General features: G+C 42.7%; 1 pseudogene; it reads right to left on the minus strand.

Annotated features, from left to right (window-relative positions):
- Positions 1 to 9,668: 9,668 nt before the first annotated feature.
- Positions 9,669 to 15,580, minus strand: LOC112581157 (annotated as a pseudogene).
- Positions 15,581 to 16,706: the final 1,126 nt, after the last annotated feature.

Here is a 16,706-nt window from a genome sequence, read left to right on the forward strand (position 1 = left end):
ATCAGCAGGATAGTTCTCAGTGTCTGGAGTGCACTTCAGAGCTGTGTTCCCCAAGACCCAGACCAATCAGAACCTAACGAGTCAAAGAAAGGAGTCAATTTCCTAAGCCAAGTGCCCAGTTCAGTGATCTTAGGTAGCTGAGTCTCAGTTTCTCCAGAAGTATTAATCCAGTTGCAGCAAGTGGTATTGGCCATTGCCCAAGCACCTCCTCGCTCAGCCAGAAGATAATCAAGGATGGCCTGTGAGCAAGAAAAACTGTGGCCAGAGAATTTAAGAATTTTGGTATGGCAGCAATTGCTTTAGCAGTGGATTCTACAAAATCTTCAAACGTTAAGAACTTTCTGACCATAGTTTTGCATTTACTCTTAGCAAGGTGAGGAGTGATCTACCAAAGGGAGATAATTTTGAGTCATGAATTGTTGCTGATCTTGTTTAGTCACTAAGTCTTTGCTACCTCGTGAACTGCAGCACGCCAAGCTTCCCTGTCCTTCACTATCTCCCAGAGTTTGCTCACTCTCATCCATTGAGTTGGTGATGGCATTCAACCATCTCATCTTCTGTCGTCCCCTTCTCATCCTGCCCTCTATCTTTCCCAGCATCAGGGTCTTTTCTAATGAGTCAGCTCTTTGAATCAGGTGGCCAAAGTATGAATCAGGTGGCCAAAGTATTAGAGCTTCAGCTTCAGCATCAGCCATTCCAGTGAATATTCAGGATTGATTTCCTTTAGGATTTAGTGGTTTGATTTCCTTGCTGTCCAAGGGACTCTCAAGAGTCTTCTCCAGCACCACAGTGCAAAAGCTTCAATTCTTCGGTACTCAAACTTCTTTATGGTCCAACTCACATCCATACATGACTATAGGGAAAACCATAGCTTTGACTATATGGACCTTTTTCAGCAAAGTGATGTCTCTGCTTTTCCCATTTGAGTCTGTGGCTCAGGACTAGAAAGGTGACAGCCATAGAGGTCAGTAAAATTTAAGAGTTGGTAGAACACACAGGAGGTTTTCTTTTGCTTAACTTTGCCTTGGGTTCCTTTCCTTATATACAGCCTGGATGCAAGGCTCTCTGGGTTTGGATGTGTCAATCAGAGGTAAGGAAATGGACTTGCAAGGTCAGAGAGTCTGACCCAATAGAGAGGGGGCTGAGGAGTTTTTCGTTTGTTTATTTTAAATATTTATTTTTATTATTTATTTTATTTGTCTGTACTGAGTCTTATTTGTGGCTCTCCAGATCTTCGATCTTCACTGTGGCATGTGGAAATTTTAATTGCAGCATGTGAGGCCTACTTCCCTGACCAGAGATCAAACCCAAGATCCCTGTATTGGAAGGGGGGCATCTTAGTCCCTAGACCATCAGGGAAGTCCCTGTTTATTTGATTTTTTTTTTTTTTTTTAGAAACTGAGGAGTCCAAAATCAGGAAGAAGTTTATGAAATAAGCAGAAAGAACTACATGATCACCAGCATCGAAGCAAATCCAATAGTCTGTTTATCTTCCTTTGCAGTGGCCTGAGTTATGTGAATAGTAACCTTTCCAGGCCAGAGCAGGGGAAAAATGGGCAAAAGAATTATAAAGAGCTTCTTGGTGTAAGAATTAGGAAAAGAATGATCAGAAAGGGAAGGAGGAATGGAAAAAAAAAATGCTTGATCCTCTCGATCTGATGCCTTGGGAGGAAGCGGTCTGCCTCCAGGTTGACCACTTCCAGGTCAATTTCATTGTGAGGTCTCTGGTGTTCGCATATGACCTGATGTCAGATGAGGTCTTCTTCAGTTGTGAAATATGTCCCAAAGTTTCGACACCTTGTCATTTGGCCCTGGTGTCAGTGGTCAGGGATACTTGTTATGGTCCTCAACATGAATCTCACCTTCCCAACAGCAGCAGAGTAGAACAATAATAAGTGCAGGTGAACAGCAGAAGACCTCGTCATTGTTGCTGTTCAGCTGCTAAGTCGTGTCCGACTCAGCCTTCTTTATGGTCCAGCTCTCACATCCATACATGACTACTGGAAAAACCATAGCTTTGACTAGACAGGCCTTTGTCAGCAAGGTGACGTCTCTGCTTTTTGATACACTGTACAGGTTTTTTACAACTTTCCTTCCAAGGGCAAGAGTCACCGTCCACAGTGATTTTGGAGCCCAAGAAAATAAAATCTGTCCCTATATTCACTTTTTTCCTGTCTATTTGCTATGAAGCAATGGGACCGGATGCAATGATCTTCGTTTTCTGAATGTTGAGTTTTAAGCCAACTTTTTCACTCTGGCCTTTTAACTTCATCAAGAGGCTCTTTAGTTCCTCCTTAGCTTTCTGCCACCAAAATGGTTTCATCTGCATATCTGAAGTTGTTGATATTTCTCCCAGCAATCTTGATTCCAGCTTGAAATTCATCCAGCCCGATATTTCCCGTGATGTACTCTGGATATAAGTTAAATAAGCAGGGTGACAATATACAGCCTTGACGTACTCCTTTCCCAATTTTGAACCAATCCGTTGTTCCACGTCCGGTTCTAACTGTTGCTTCTTGATTTGCGTACAGGCTTCTCAGGAGGTAAGGTGGTCTGGTATTCCCATCTCTTTAAGAATATTCCACAGTTTGTTGTGATCCACACAGACAAAGTCTTTACCATAGTCAATGAAGCAGAAGTAGATTTTTTTTTGGAATTCCTTGCTTGGCCATAGTTACAGATCTGATTAGGGTTCATTATAATGCAAATGACAAAGAAATTTGGTTTTTCTAAGACAAAAAATGTTTTAAAATAATGGCTAGAATTATGACTGATAACATACCCAGGACACATCAGAATTTTAGGAATTCCATATAATTTCTGAAATACTTATAACTTATACCTTTATGTTATTATTGTTTAATTGACATGGACAGTAGCCTTCCAGACTCCTCTGTCCATGGGATTTCCCAGGCAAGAATACTGGAATGGGTAGCCATTCCCTTCTCCAGGGCATCTTCCTGACCCAGGGATTGAATTCATGTCTCCTGCATTGGCAGGCAGATTCTTCACCACTGAGCCACCTGGGAAGCCCTATATCTTTGTGAGTACAACATAAAGAAGGCTTGATATTAGTTCTTATATGACAAGTCTTCTTATGTAATTTAATATGTCAAATAAGCCTAATTAGCTTGTTGTTGTTCAGTCACTCAGTTGTGTCGACTCTTTGCAACCCTCTGGACCTGTAGTACACCAGGCTTCCCTGTCCATCACCAACTCCCAGAGCTTACTCAAACTCATGTCCATTGAGTCAGTGATGCCACCCAACCATCTCATCCTCTGTTGTCCCCTTCTCCTCCTGCATTCAATCTTTCCTAGCATCAGGGTCTTTTCCAATGAGTCAGTTCTTTGCATCAGGTGGCCAAAGTATTAGAGCTTCAGCATCAGTCCTTCCAGTGAATATTCAGGGTTGATTTCCTTTAGGATTGACTGGTTTAATCTCCTTGCTGTCCAAGGGACTCTGAAGAGTCTTCTCCAACACTGCAGTTCAAAAGCATCAGTTCTTCAGTGCTCAATCTTCTTTATGGTCCAGCTCTCACATCCATACATGACTGCTGGAAAACCCATAGCTTTGACTATATGCACCTTTGTTGGCAAAGTAATGTCTCTGCTCTTTAATATACTGTCTAGGTTTATTGTGGCTTTTCTTCCAAGAAGCAAGCATCTTTTAATTTCATGGCTGCACCATCTGCAGTGATTTTGGAGCCCAAGAAGGTAATTAGCTTAACATCTTCCTTTTTCTAAGGACAGAGAACATGTCTTCTGAGATGTTCCAGGGATCCTCTCAAAAAGTCCCAAAGTTACTTCTAAGTCAAAAAGACTTCATTTATAATTTGATTTGGTGGAGTTTGTTTTTTTAAAAAAAAGAAAGGTCTTTGATACTTGATTAAATAAAGATCACAGGTTAGAATGAAGCAACACTTAGATATCTGTTTAACCAAAGTGACAATAAAAGATTTCAAAGGCAAAAAAAAGATTACACAGTCTTAAGCAAAACTTAGCTCTTTTACTATTGAGAAAACTCAGTTTTCTTAAATACGCAAAGACATGATTAAGACAACACGAAGCATAGGAAACTGTTTTGTAAGACATAAAATTTTTGCATTCTAGGCAGATTACTCAAAAGGTGAAGAAAATCCTTTCTTATCAAGAGCATACCAACAGTCTAAAAAAAAAAAAAAAAAAAAAAAAACTTTGAGAAAGCCGAATTCTGATTTTGTACCAGTATACTTTTGATATAAAAAACTCCCTTTTTAACTTTAATTCATTCTAGTCTGAGCTTGACCATGCATAAAATTCCTTTCCTAAGCATTCTTTTGCACAAAACCTCTGCAAGTCATTTTTTCATATCCTTTCAGACTTCGCCCTGTGTATTTTTTCTGTCTCTCACCCTGGATCAATCATTTTGCTTTTTGACCTAATTTTCATAAACATTTGTTTTCTTTCACCCTTATTATTTCTAAGTAGTTTTAGTTACATGTATTGATCAGAATTCTTAGCTGTTAGAACCTTTGATTTCTAGTGACGACTAAGAAATAAGCAAGCATAGACTGTCTGTTTCACTGCTGCTGCTGCTGCTGCTAAGTCGCTTCAGTCGTGTCCGACTCTGTGCGACCCCATAGACGGCAGCCCACCAGGCTCCTCCGTCCATGGGATTTTCCAGGCAAGAGTGCTGGAGTGGCGTGCCATTGCCTTCTCCGGTCTCTTCCACTAGTATCTTTAAATTGGCAAATTTATGAATAATGCATGAATAAACTCTAAAAGCATATGCTTCCTCACAGTATAATTTTTTAAATGTGGAAGAAGATATGTTTACTGGTAGACTCAAATAGCTTTAGTTTCTCGAGAAGAAGTTAAAAGTGAGTAAAACTGTATTCAGTAATTAAGAGTTTGGAAGTGATTTAGATATTCAATGAGTTTGCATCATTTAAAGTATCAAAACCTTAAAATTTCAAATTACAAAAGATATTTGGCAAACTGCTAGATATACTTTTACACATAGTTATTTCTGAAAGTTTACCTACAAACTCTTATTTCATTTACATCTATCTACATCACTTGTTCTTAACAACTATATTTTGACTATCTGTGAAAGCTTCTTAAGGTGTTGAACAAAGTCAGCCATCATCCCAAGCTATTTTTCTTGCCAACAGATTCTTTAATAGAGATAACATGAGCTTATTTGACTTTAGTAAGCCTAAGTAAAATAAAAGCTTTACATTTAATACTGATAATTCTAAAGACAGGCCTGTTTTAATCAAATAAAAAAATTTAAGCTAGTTTTTATTTACTAAATATTTAGCCTAAATACTTTATTTACTGAATATTTCAGTGTTAGGTTGGAAGACGTTTGGGTTAATTTCTATATTTTTGAGAGTCTAGATGCATTTATTTTCCTTCAAGTCAATTAAATAAAGCTCTTTTACAAGTTCATCTTAGCTGCTGCTGCTGCTGCTGCTAAGTCGCTTCAGTCGTGTCCGACTCTGTGCGACCCCATAGACGGCAGCCCGCCAGGCTCTCCCATCCCTGGGATTCTCCAGGCAAGAACACTGGAGTGGGTTGCTATTTCCTTCTCCAATGCATGAAAGTGAAAAGTGAAAGTGAAGTCCCTCAGTCGTGTTGGACTCTTTGTGACCCCATGGACTGCAGCCCACCAGGCCCTCCGTCCATGGGAGTTTCCAGGCAAGAGTACTGGAGTGGGGTGCCATTGCCTTCTCCGGTTAATCTTAGCAAAACCACTCAAAGGTAGAAAAATATCACACATCTACAACATATATTCATAGACATAAATCAACATTTAGATAAATGCAAACACAGATCTTCCAGCTTTAACACTTTTAGCCATGAAATGGATATGATAATGTAAAATCCATTAGCTTATAAAAGAATAGTTGAATTCAAACTTTTCTTGGGGGGGGGGGGCAGTTGAAATAAGTGTACCTGCTGGGATGGTTAAAGTTTTTTCTATTAATATTTTTGAAGAAGACACTTAATATTTGTATTCATCCTTGGCAAGTAATCTTTATGAAAGTTGAGGGCTAGATTTTTAGCAAAGGAGCATCTATGGCAGTTTGTTTTTTAAAAAAGCTTCCTTCTCCCTTGTTTTCAGTCTTAGGAATTGGAGATGGTAAAGATAAGTGGACTTTGAATTGTTTCTAGAGCAGCACTTCAAATTTTGCAGAAATTCGAAAGCCAAGAACAGTTGTTTTTAATTCCTCAAAGAATGAGTTATAGCCTAAATGAGACCCAGGGGCTGATCTGCCCTTCCAGGTACTTAATACGTTATCTTCAATTTGCTTCTTTATATGAGGGAGAAGATTTCCAACTAAGATGGAAATTGAATGAGTACTGTGGTCTGGATGTAGGAGTGTTCGTCTTTAGAATGTTTTAGGAAATCTTTCCTCAAGGGCTTCAGAAGGTTCTGCTTTCCCTCTAGATAGATACACTTAGCTTAAGGGGAAAGGCTTTTAAAAACATTCCTATCAGGCTCTGAATACTAGCTTCCAATCTGGCCAACATTTGACAATTAAGCCACATTAAAAATCCTTTCAAAAAGAAATCCTTTCAAATATCTTGTCAGGTTTCAGCTGAGACAAGCAAAAAGTATTTCTGATGGTACTGAACAAACCCCTGGACACAGGAGGCGTCCCCAGGAAAGGTGCAAAAGATAGCATCCTTCCTAGGGCTACTCCTGAAGAGAGCCAAAGGAAAGAAGGACTTAGACTGTTCCCCTGAGAGCTGGCGGTGGACCCTGGCCACAAATGGAGTTCAACCCACATTTTTTCCAGCCATATTTTGAGGCCCCCCCTTCCAGCCTGGCAGTCACCAAGTCAAGCTGTCAGGACAGACAAGACAGGAAGGCGGCAGCTGTCCCTGGGAGAGAAAGGACCGATAACCGTTGGGTCTGGATGTGGAAAGGGACAGTATGAAATGATATGTTCTTCTCTCCACCAAGCACTAGGCAGAGATTTGGGGAAGCTGATTTTGGTAAGAATTCTCACCCTTCATTGGCTTCTCCCAGTTCTCCCTAGATTGTGTCAGCAGGCTCCAGTATCTACCAGAATTTAGCATAGCCTTCCATTAATTTTAATGTTAGCTTCCCTTGGCTGTTTAAGGGAGTAACACAGCAGTTTACCAGAAAATCCTTTAGAGATCCATTAACCCTCGGAGGGGTCCATTTGGGAATCCTTCAATGGGGACTTCCCTGGTGGCTTGTCAGTAAAGAATCCGCCTGCAGTGCAGGAGATGCAAGTTCAGTCTGTGGGTCGGGAAGATCCCCTGGAGAAGGAAGTGGCTACCCACTCCTATATTCTTGCCTGGGAAATCTCATGGACAGAGCCACCTGGGGGGCTACAGGGTTGCAATGAGTTGGACACGTAGTGACTAAACCACCACCACCCCCTTCAAGGGTAGATGTGAAGACATTCAAGTTGATGCGGAAGGATTTGCATAAAACCTTTGAGGAAAATCTTTCTTTCCAGCGTCCCAGTTGATTACAAATGAGACATTGTCCCACTGGGGGCAGTATCTTCATGACGGAGCCCTAGCACACACAGCGCAACGGCCGAGGCCCAGGTGTCATTTTAGGCTTCAGGCCTTGGAGCAATTGCAGCTTGATGGACCTTTGTTTACAATCCCTTCGGAGTGCTCTGCTATAGCCATAAGTCCAGTCAGATCAGTGGCCTCCCATTCTATTTTCTGCTTTTTATCGAACCACTAATCTCAAGAGATAATCCATTTACAAACAGGGCAGCCAGAGTGGGTTGGGTGACATCGTTTATTGTACGGAACCCGAACACCATAGGAAGAGAAGTTCCAAATGGGCTTTAAAGGCTGGTACAGATTCATCTTGGTTTTGTTTGCGTGTTTGAATAACAGACCCATCAGTGCAAGGCACAAAGACAAGAAATAGCTTCTAAAAGATCAGTTGTTATTTTGCAAGCTTTTTCTGGTCCATATGGAGACCATGTTGAAAACTGAGCATCTCAGATATCATCCTTGGGGTTCTGAGCTTCTGCTTCCTGCATCCGTTTTTGAGCTTCCCAGGTGGTGCTAGTGGTAAAGAATACACCTGCCAACCCAGGAGATATAAGAGACGTGGGTTCGATCCCTGGGTCGGGAAGATCCCCTGGAGGAGGGCATGGCAACCCACTCCAGTATTCTTGCCTGGAGAATCCCATGGACAGAGGAGCCTTGCGGGCCACAGTCCCTGGGGTCGCAAAGAGTCGGACACGACTGAAGCGACTTAGCAGCCGCAGCAGCAGGTCCTACCACCACGCGCACAAGATGCTGAAGACCTGGCAGCCTGGGGTCACGGGCCTCGATAAGGACTCTAAATTTTTCAGAAAGCTTTTGGGGATCTTCCCTGGGTTTAGAAAATTCTTTAATCCTTCATTCGGTCCTTGACCAAAGGGTGAAAGATGCCTGGAGAAGGTCACTCGCAGCCATTGTATCCCACTGAGAGGATCACCACTCAGGGGGGCTTATTTTATTTTTCTATCATTTTAATATAAGACTGAAACAGACTGCTACAGCGACACACAGTTTACACAGAGAATTGCGTGATTTTGCTGTTAGAAGACCCTTGTTGAAGCATTTGAACTTTACCTCTTAAAAAAATGAATGTGGTCCATCAACAACAGATGACTGTGTGTCTGTATTCAGTTCAGTCGCTCAGTCGTGTCCGATTCTTTGTGACCCCACAGACTGCAGCACACCAGGCCTCCCTGTCCATCACCAGCTCCTGGACCTTGCTCAAACTCATGTCCATTGAGTCGGTGATGCCACCCAACCATCTCATCCTCGGTCACCCCTTTCTCCTCCTGCCTTCAGTCTTTCCCAGCGTCAGGCTCTGTATACATATATGTTCATATGTATGTGTGTCTGTGTACAGTCACAGCCAACTCTTTGCAACCCCATGGTCTGTAGCCCGCCAGGCCTCTCTGTCCACGGAATTCTCCAGGCAAGAAGACTGGAGTGGGTTGCCATTTCCTCCTCCAGAGGATCTTTCCAACCTAGGGATCGAACCAGTGTCTCTTCCGTCTTCTGCATTGGCAGGTGGATTCTTCACCACTGTGTCACCTGGAAAATATGTATACACACACACACACACACACACACACATAGTAATAGACTACTACTCAACCATTAAAATAAATGAAATTCTGCCATTTGAAATAACATGGATAGACCTAGAGAGTATAATGCTTAATGAAATCAGGCAGACAGAGAAAGACAAATATTGTCTGTTATCACATTTATGTGGAATCTAAAAGATAAAATGAATGAATATAACAAAACACATTCACAGATATAGAGAATAAGCTAGTGGCTACCAATGGGGAGTGGGTAGTGGTGAAGGACAAAATAGGGGTAGGAAATCAAGATGCATAAAATCCTATGTATAAAATAAATAAGCTGGGGGATTCCCTAGTGGTCCAGTGGCTAGGACTCCACACTCTCACTGCCCAGGGCCTGGGTTCAATCCTTGGTTGGGGAATTAAGATCCTACAAACCAAATAGTGCAGCCAAAGGTAAATAAATATAATCAAACAAGCTAAAAGGATATATTGTACAGCACAGGGAATATAGCCAATAATTTATGATAACTTGAAATATATTATACTATATAAAAATATTGAATCACTATGCTATATACCTGAAACGAATACCATATTTAAATCAGCTATATTTCCATTTTTAAAGTGAAATGGAGGGTTCAAGTATTTTTTTTAACAGCACACAATCCTTCACAACAACCTTCTAGATACTTATTTTCTACCTTTTCTGAAAAAAGATAATTCTCATTTACCAGAACCCCAGACACCACTGAAGAATTCGAAGCTCCTGAGCTCAGAAGTGAGCAAGACACACAGATAAGTATAATTAGTAGTCAAAGGCTGGGTTTAAATGTTTGAAGCACAGTACACACCCACTAGGAGGAGGGCATGGCAGCCCACTCCAGTACTCTTGCCTGGAGAGTCCCCATGGACAGAGGATTCTGGCGGGCTACATACAGTCCATGGGGTCGCAAAGAGCTGGACCCGACTGAATGACTAAGCACAGCACAAACGCCCACTAAGAAGTACCAACTAGATTATCATTGCTTTTGTGAGGTAATGACTCATCAACTCAAACCACCTAAGTCTGAAATGTTCTGTATTTATTGTCTATTGGTATAAAGCCTTCATTCTTACCTCTTCTTATGCCATCACATTCTTAACTCTTTTATAAATTAAACAATACACTTTTAGCATCCCACAGTAATCACTTCCAAAAGTTATAATATACATCTACATGCTACACAAACATGCATTTCTCTCTATAAGCATTTTGTCACATATCACCACCCTCAAACAGTATAAAATTTTAAAAAATGGAACATCACAAAACTGTTGCGTATTCCTCTCCCCCACTTGTTAGCAGGTGGCACTTTCTTAAGAGAAAGCGGTGAAAAACCAGAAATTTTGCAACCAGTGTTTGACTTCAACTTTTTACTTTCTGGTCATCTTCAAGTACCACCCTCTCCTGGTACTGTTCTGGATCTTGTCTCTGAGCTTGAATATGCTGAGGAACAACCCGTTCCCCTGAGAAGTGGTAAGCAGGGCTCTTGCACAGGCTGGGGCACAAGAGAGAGTGAGACAGGTGGTACCATGTGTCTGAGAATGGGTGTTGCTGCTCTATTGCTGCAAATATTCTAATATTCCTCCAGTTCCCAAGCCAGCGCAGAACCTTGGTCCTAAATGCTCATTTCCCTGCCAAAACCTGAGGTTGCACCATGTGGACCTGTGAACTCAGACTTCACGCCTTTGGGACATGGTCCTGCTGAGCTGGTGAACCTCTAATAATGATGGGAATATGGAGGATACTTAGGATATGGGGGAGTAGAATCTTGACGGTCACTAAGGAACAATTTGTAAACTGCACAGGCAAGAGCAGGTAGCTTCTAGGATAGCAATCACCTCATTGATGCCACAGGAATCTGGACAGTACAACTCATAAAAATCAGAGAAAGAGTTAAAGCTGTGATTTCCCCCAGACTCTCTCACCTTCTTCCGGCCAAGTTCCATGTAATCTAAGTCATACCCCGAGATACGGGAACCTCTTAGCTCCTCTTGGGGACAGGCTTCAGAGGACTCATAGTTTTTCCCGCTCAGCATAGTTTTTCCAATTTGCACTCGGTATCTAAACTGGTCTCACTTTCCCACTGTGCCCTGTGACCACCCCACCCTCTGTTCTGACGCTGTATGAATGTGGGGGCATAAGTATCACGTCCAGCTGTGCCTCCAACACGTCTGCCTGGGGCACTGGAGCCGACCCCCAGGAAGTGGTAGAACCATCCTAGTGGCGGGTAAGAGCTTTACATCCCACAGCAGCATTCTGTCCAGGTCGCTCCGGCCCCAGGCAGGGTCGCAATCAGCAAGGCTGGCTGAGACGGGAGGTTGAGGAGAGGGCAGCGTCTGATCACTTCTGGCCACCGGTCCCGGTGCGCTTCGTGACAATGGCAAATAAAGGCAGGTGGAGGAGGGTGGTACAAGTCACGTCACGCCCGTGGACTGTTATTTTATGTGCATCTTATACCTTTGAATTTTTCATTAGCCTTTGTCAATGACTCTTAATGAAGCTATTTTGGAGCTTTGAAGCCCTTTGCAGGCTTCTGCGTGACAACTAAATCAGGAAACCTATTGTTTGTTTGATTCGGGAACCCTTGCTTTCAAGTGCATTTCTCAAGTGACCTTGTCTTAAATCATTAATAGCCATTATACTTCTAGGTCATCTTAGCCTGGGACCACAGTTCTTAGATGTAAACAAGCAAGGATGCTGAAAGTGTGCTCAGTTCGTGGGGACTTCAGGATCCCATTTCTTCAGCAAAGCCTTGGGTCTCTTGGAGGCAAGTTCATATTATACTTAAGAGGCATGTGCCCCTGGGTTGAGCATTTGCGTGGTTTTGCAGTGTACCTCATTACACGGAAATTTGCTTTAGGCTGATGCGGGACCTAGTGTCAATCTAACCCATTCTATGATCAGCGTGTTCTAACACAAGAGTCTTGGAGTTAGGTGGTGAGTGCCCTAACAGCTTTGAAGTGCTCAGTGCATGCCCGCCGGTGTTGCAGCTTTTGGCTTCTGAGATTCCCACCAGAAATAGCCTTTCCTTCCTGTTAACACACCGGCAATAACCAAAGAGTTGTTACTGCGGACTGGCCAAGAGGAGGCCTTGCGTGCACCACTAGCAATTCCGGTATGGACCTGGGGACTGGCGAAAGGACTGAACCAGCACGTCCCCAAAGAATGCGGGCTGTGGACTGGGACTCCAGTCAAACGGGGCACTGTGGGCTGAACTACCAACCCAACGTGGAATCCAGGGACTGAGCCAAAAGCTCAGAATCTGGGACTGTCTGCTAACTCAAGCTGACCTGCCCTGGGCTGGAAAGCCAGGTATGTTAGTGGTTCCGTGCAAAGAGAACAGAGCTCTGAACTGAGGAGAACTTACCCCCAGCCCTTGGAAATGGCAAGAAAGGCAGAGAACTAAAGGGGTTTGTGCCTACCAATACCTGTGTTTCTTGTTGTCCCCAAAGTTGTCAGAAGTTTCCTCCAGATCCCATTGCCGCCACAAAATCTGTTAAAAAATGAAATTTGCCTGAGTAAGCTTTAAAGATCTTAAGAGTTTATTCAGTGATTCATGAATCAAACAACATCCTATCCATCAGAGGGAAAGGGGCTCTGAGATGCTATGCAAATTGAAAGCTTTTTATAGGAGGAAGGGGCAGGACAAGGACATTATACCAGCATGGGACAGTTGTGTATGCAAGGTCACCTTCCTTCAAGGGAAAGTAGGCTTCTTTTTTTTTTTTTTTTTAATTTCTTTTTATTTCTTTGGACTTTTGTGTTTCTAGTTTGTTCCTTCATTTGTACAGTATTTCTGTACCTTTTCATTTTTTTTTAACTTACTGTGTTTGAGGTCTCTTTTTCCCAGGCTTCAAGGTTGAATTCTTTCCTCCTTTTGGTTTCTGCCCTCCTAAGTTTTGTGTAAGCTTTGTGTAGGGTGAGATTTGTGCTGAATTTTGTTTTTTTTTCCCTCTGATGGGCAGGGCTGAGTGAGGAGGTAATCCTGTCTGCTGATGATAAGGTTTGCACTTTTGTCTTGTTTTTTGTTTGGATGAGGCATCCTGCACAGGACGCTACTGGCAGTTGGGTGATGCTGGGTCTTGTATAGAAGCGGTTGCCGTTGTGAGAATTCTCTCTATTTGATACTCCGTAGGGTTAGGAGTTCTTTGGTAGTCTAGAGTCTTGGAGTCAGCGCTCCCAATCCAAAGGCTCAGGGCTTGAGCTTGGGCCAGTAACAGAGATTCCATAGATGGTTTATGATGGCATTAAATGTTATTAATACAAATACCCAGAAACGAGAAACCAAAGGTGAGCACCAGACAAATGGCAGTGACAAAATCAGGCAAATAATAATGAAAATAATGGAGTACACACATATGCATATACTGCCATAAGCAAATCAAAACAACCCTACAAAAATAAAGTACAATAGATTGACCCAGTGGACAAAGGAAACCAAAAATGATATATACCAGTTAAGAAAAAAACTAACTAAAGCACAAACTAGAAAACAAAACTAAAGCAAGGTGCCAACTGGGGAATAAAGCAATGAAAACAAAGCTAACAAATATGGTGAGAAAAATAAAGGAAAGGAAGAATAGAAATGCAAAGTTAAATAGAGGTCGATAAAGAAGACATACATGTTAAAGATTAACTGCAAGGGAGAAAGAACAGTAGGAAGAGCAAACAAAGGAATAAATGTAGAAAAGATCATAATAGATTAAAAAAATTTTTAATTAAAATTAAAAAAACAGAAAAGGTAGGGAAGAAAAGAAAAAGGAAAATTCCACAGAACTGCAAAAGGCCAGCGTAGAGGCAGAGATTTATAATAGCAATAAAAGGTGCAATTGAAAAAAAAAACCTCAAAATTTTAATTAGAGTTCATAGTGCTAATAACATCAATCAAAGTACGGTAACACATCTTGGAAAATAGAGAACAAAGTTATGTGTGGTTCCACTATATGTTGTAAATATCTTTAAAATATTTATTTATTTGGCTGCATCAGGTTTATTAGTTGTTTATTATTTATTAGTTGTGTTACACAGACTATCCAGCTGTGGTGTGTGGGCTCAGCAGCTGTGTGTGTGGGCTCAGCAGCTGTGTGTGTGGGCTCAGTAGTTGTGTGTGTGGGCTCAGTAGTTGTGTGTGTGGGCTCAGCGGTTGTGGTGTGTGGGCTCAGCAGTTGTGGTGTGTGGGCTCAGTAGTTGTGGTACATGGGCTTAGTTGCTCCACAGCATGTGAGATCTTAGTTCCCTGACCAGGGATGGAACCTGAGTCCCTTGCATTGCAACACAGATTCTTAACCATTGGACCACCAGGGAAGTCCCTCCATTTTTTTTTTAAGTAGATAGATTAAGATTTCCAGTTGGAGTTTCAATACCAAACTCTCAAAATATAACAGAATGAACAGAAAAGTAGAAGAATATCGTAGACTTGGAAAGCACTATGAACCAATTCAACAAAATTAAGATTTATACAATTTTCACACAACAGCAGGATACAAATTCTATTTCATTGATTTCTAATATTAATCCACAGTGAAAAGAGAACAGACTCTGTATGATTTCTGTATCTTTAGACTGTGAGATTTTTGCACCTTGTTTTATGTCCCAATGTCTCAGGCTTCCCTGGTGGCTCAGCTGGTAAAGAATCCGCCTGCAATGCAGGAGGCCTGGATTTGATCTCTGGGTTGGGAAGATCCCCTGGAGAAGGGAAATGCTACCCACCCCAGTATTCTGGCCTGGAGAATTCCATCGACTGTATAGTCCATGGGGTCACAAAGAGTCGGACATGACTGAGTGACTTTCACTTCACTTATGTCCCAATGTCTCCTGGTTTATAGTCCATGGGAACTAGTGAATGTGTGAAAGTGTTAGTCACTCAGTCGTGTCCAACTCTTTATGACCCCATGGACTAAAGCCTGCTAGGATCCTCTCTCCATAGAATTCTCCAGGCTAGAATATTGGCGTGGGTAGCCATCCCCTTCTCCAAGGAATCTTCCTAACCCCGGGATCACACCTGAATCTCCTGCATTACAGGCAGATTCTTTGCCTTCTGACCCACCTGGGAAGTAGAGTAGGCTTCTATCAGGCAGGTTCACCAGTGCTAACTAGGTCATTCCTGACTGGGTTAAGATTCTATTCATGCATGTGACTGAGACTCTAATTGTTATACATTAAGTCTCAGTTTGGTGACGTGAAGTGTCATACAAGTGACTCCACTTGGGGCCGGTTGTCTCTTTTTTAAACACAAATTATCTTAAACTCAGTGGCCAAAATCAATACCAGTTGATTATCTGACTGTTCTAGAGGTTTGATTCCAATGCCAGTCTCCCTGGACTGATACCAGTGTGTCTTCTGGATGATACAGGGGAATTCATCCCCATACTTTCCCCACATTCATCTCCTTACCTTTCCCCTTTCCCCTTTCCTCCACGTGCCTCCTTCCTGGAGGAAGAAGGCCCTCTTCCCTCATCCTCAAGGTCAACAATGTTGTATCTCTGTAATGTGATTCTTAGGTTCTTTAAAGAACTTGTGTGATTAGGTTGGACCCACCCGGTGGCTCAGAAGTAAAGAATCCACCTGCAAATGCAGGAAACGCGGGCTCCCTCCCTGGGTCGGGAAGATCCCCTGGAAAAGGGCATGGCAGCCCACTCCAGTATTCTTGCCCGGAGAATCCCATGGACCGAGGAGCCTGGCGGGCCACAGCTCATAGGGTCGCAAAGAGTCAGACACGACCGGAACAGCTGAGTATGCGTGCACCCAGATAATCTTAAAAAATCTCTTTATCTCAAAATCTTTAACTAAATCGCATCTGGAGAAGTTCCTTTGCCTCTAACCTGTTCTCGGGGACTGGGGGTTGGGATGTGGATGCTGTGCGGTGGGCACTGCTCTTTCTGCCACAATGCTTCACTGTTACTTAACAGAACTGCCCAGAATCCCCTTCAAGGTCTGCACCTCCGCTAACAAGCGACAGGCCACAGTTTAATACGCCCATCTGGCAGGTGAGAAAAGTGAGGCCCTGGGAGATGGGGGGCATTTATTACATGCCTACTGCATGCCATGCCCTGTGCTAAGAGCCTCACATGGCTTGTGTTGTTTGATTCTCCAAGCAACCAGAGAAAAGCAAAAGTGTCAGTTGCTCGTCATGTCTGACTCTTTGTGACCCCATGGATGGTGGCCACCAGGCTCCTCTGTCCATGGGATTCTCTAGGCAAGAATACTGGAGTGGGTTGCAGAGAGGGAAGTGTTATTGTTGTACATTCAATAGGGCTGAAGGATTCTGTGAGTATAAGGGACAAGAAACCCGACATAAACTGTCTTTAGCCAAAGATGGTGATTAGAAACCCCAAGGCTGATCTTCAGGCCCAGCTGGATCCAGGCGTTCAAAGGATGCTATCGAGAACCTCTCTCTCTTCGTCTCCTTTGGCTTCTTTCTCAAACACGTTCTCCTTTCATGGAGGCAAAATCATCAGGAGCAGCTCTGAGCAGAAACCATCCCTGGGGAAAGAGACCTTCTGGTTCTCAACTTCCAACAGAAGCCCTGGCATTGAGTCTGACTGAGCCCTTGGGGGTCTGGCATCCATATCCGAACACCCAAC

The sequence above is a fragment of the Bubalus bubalis genome, chromosome 21, assembly GCF_019923935.1.
Source record: "Bubalus bubalis isolate 160015118507 breed Murrah chromosome 21, NDDB_SH_1, whole genome shotgun sequence".
Classification (NCBI taxonomy): Eukaryota; Metazoa; Chordata; class Mammalia; order Artiodactyla; family Bovidae; genus Bubalus; species Bubalus bubalis.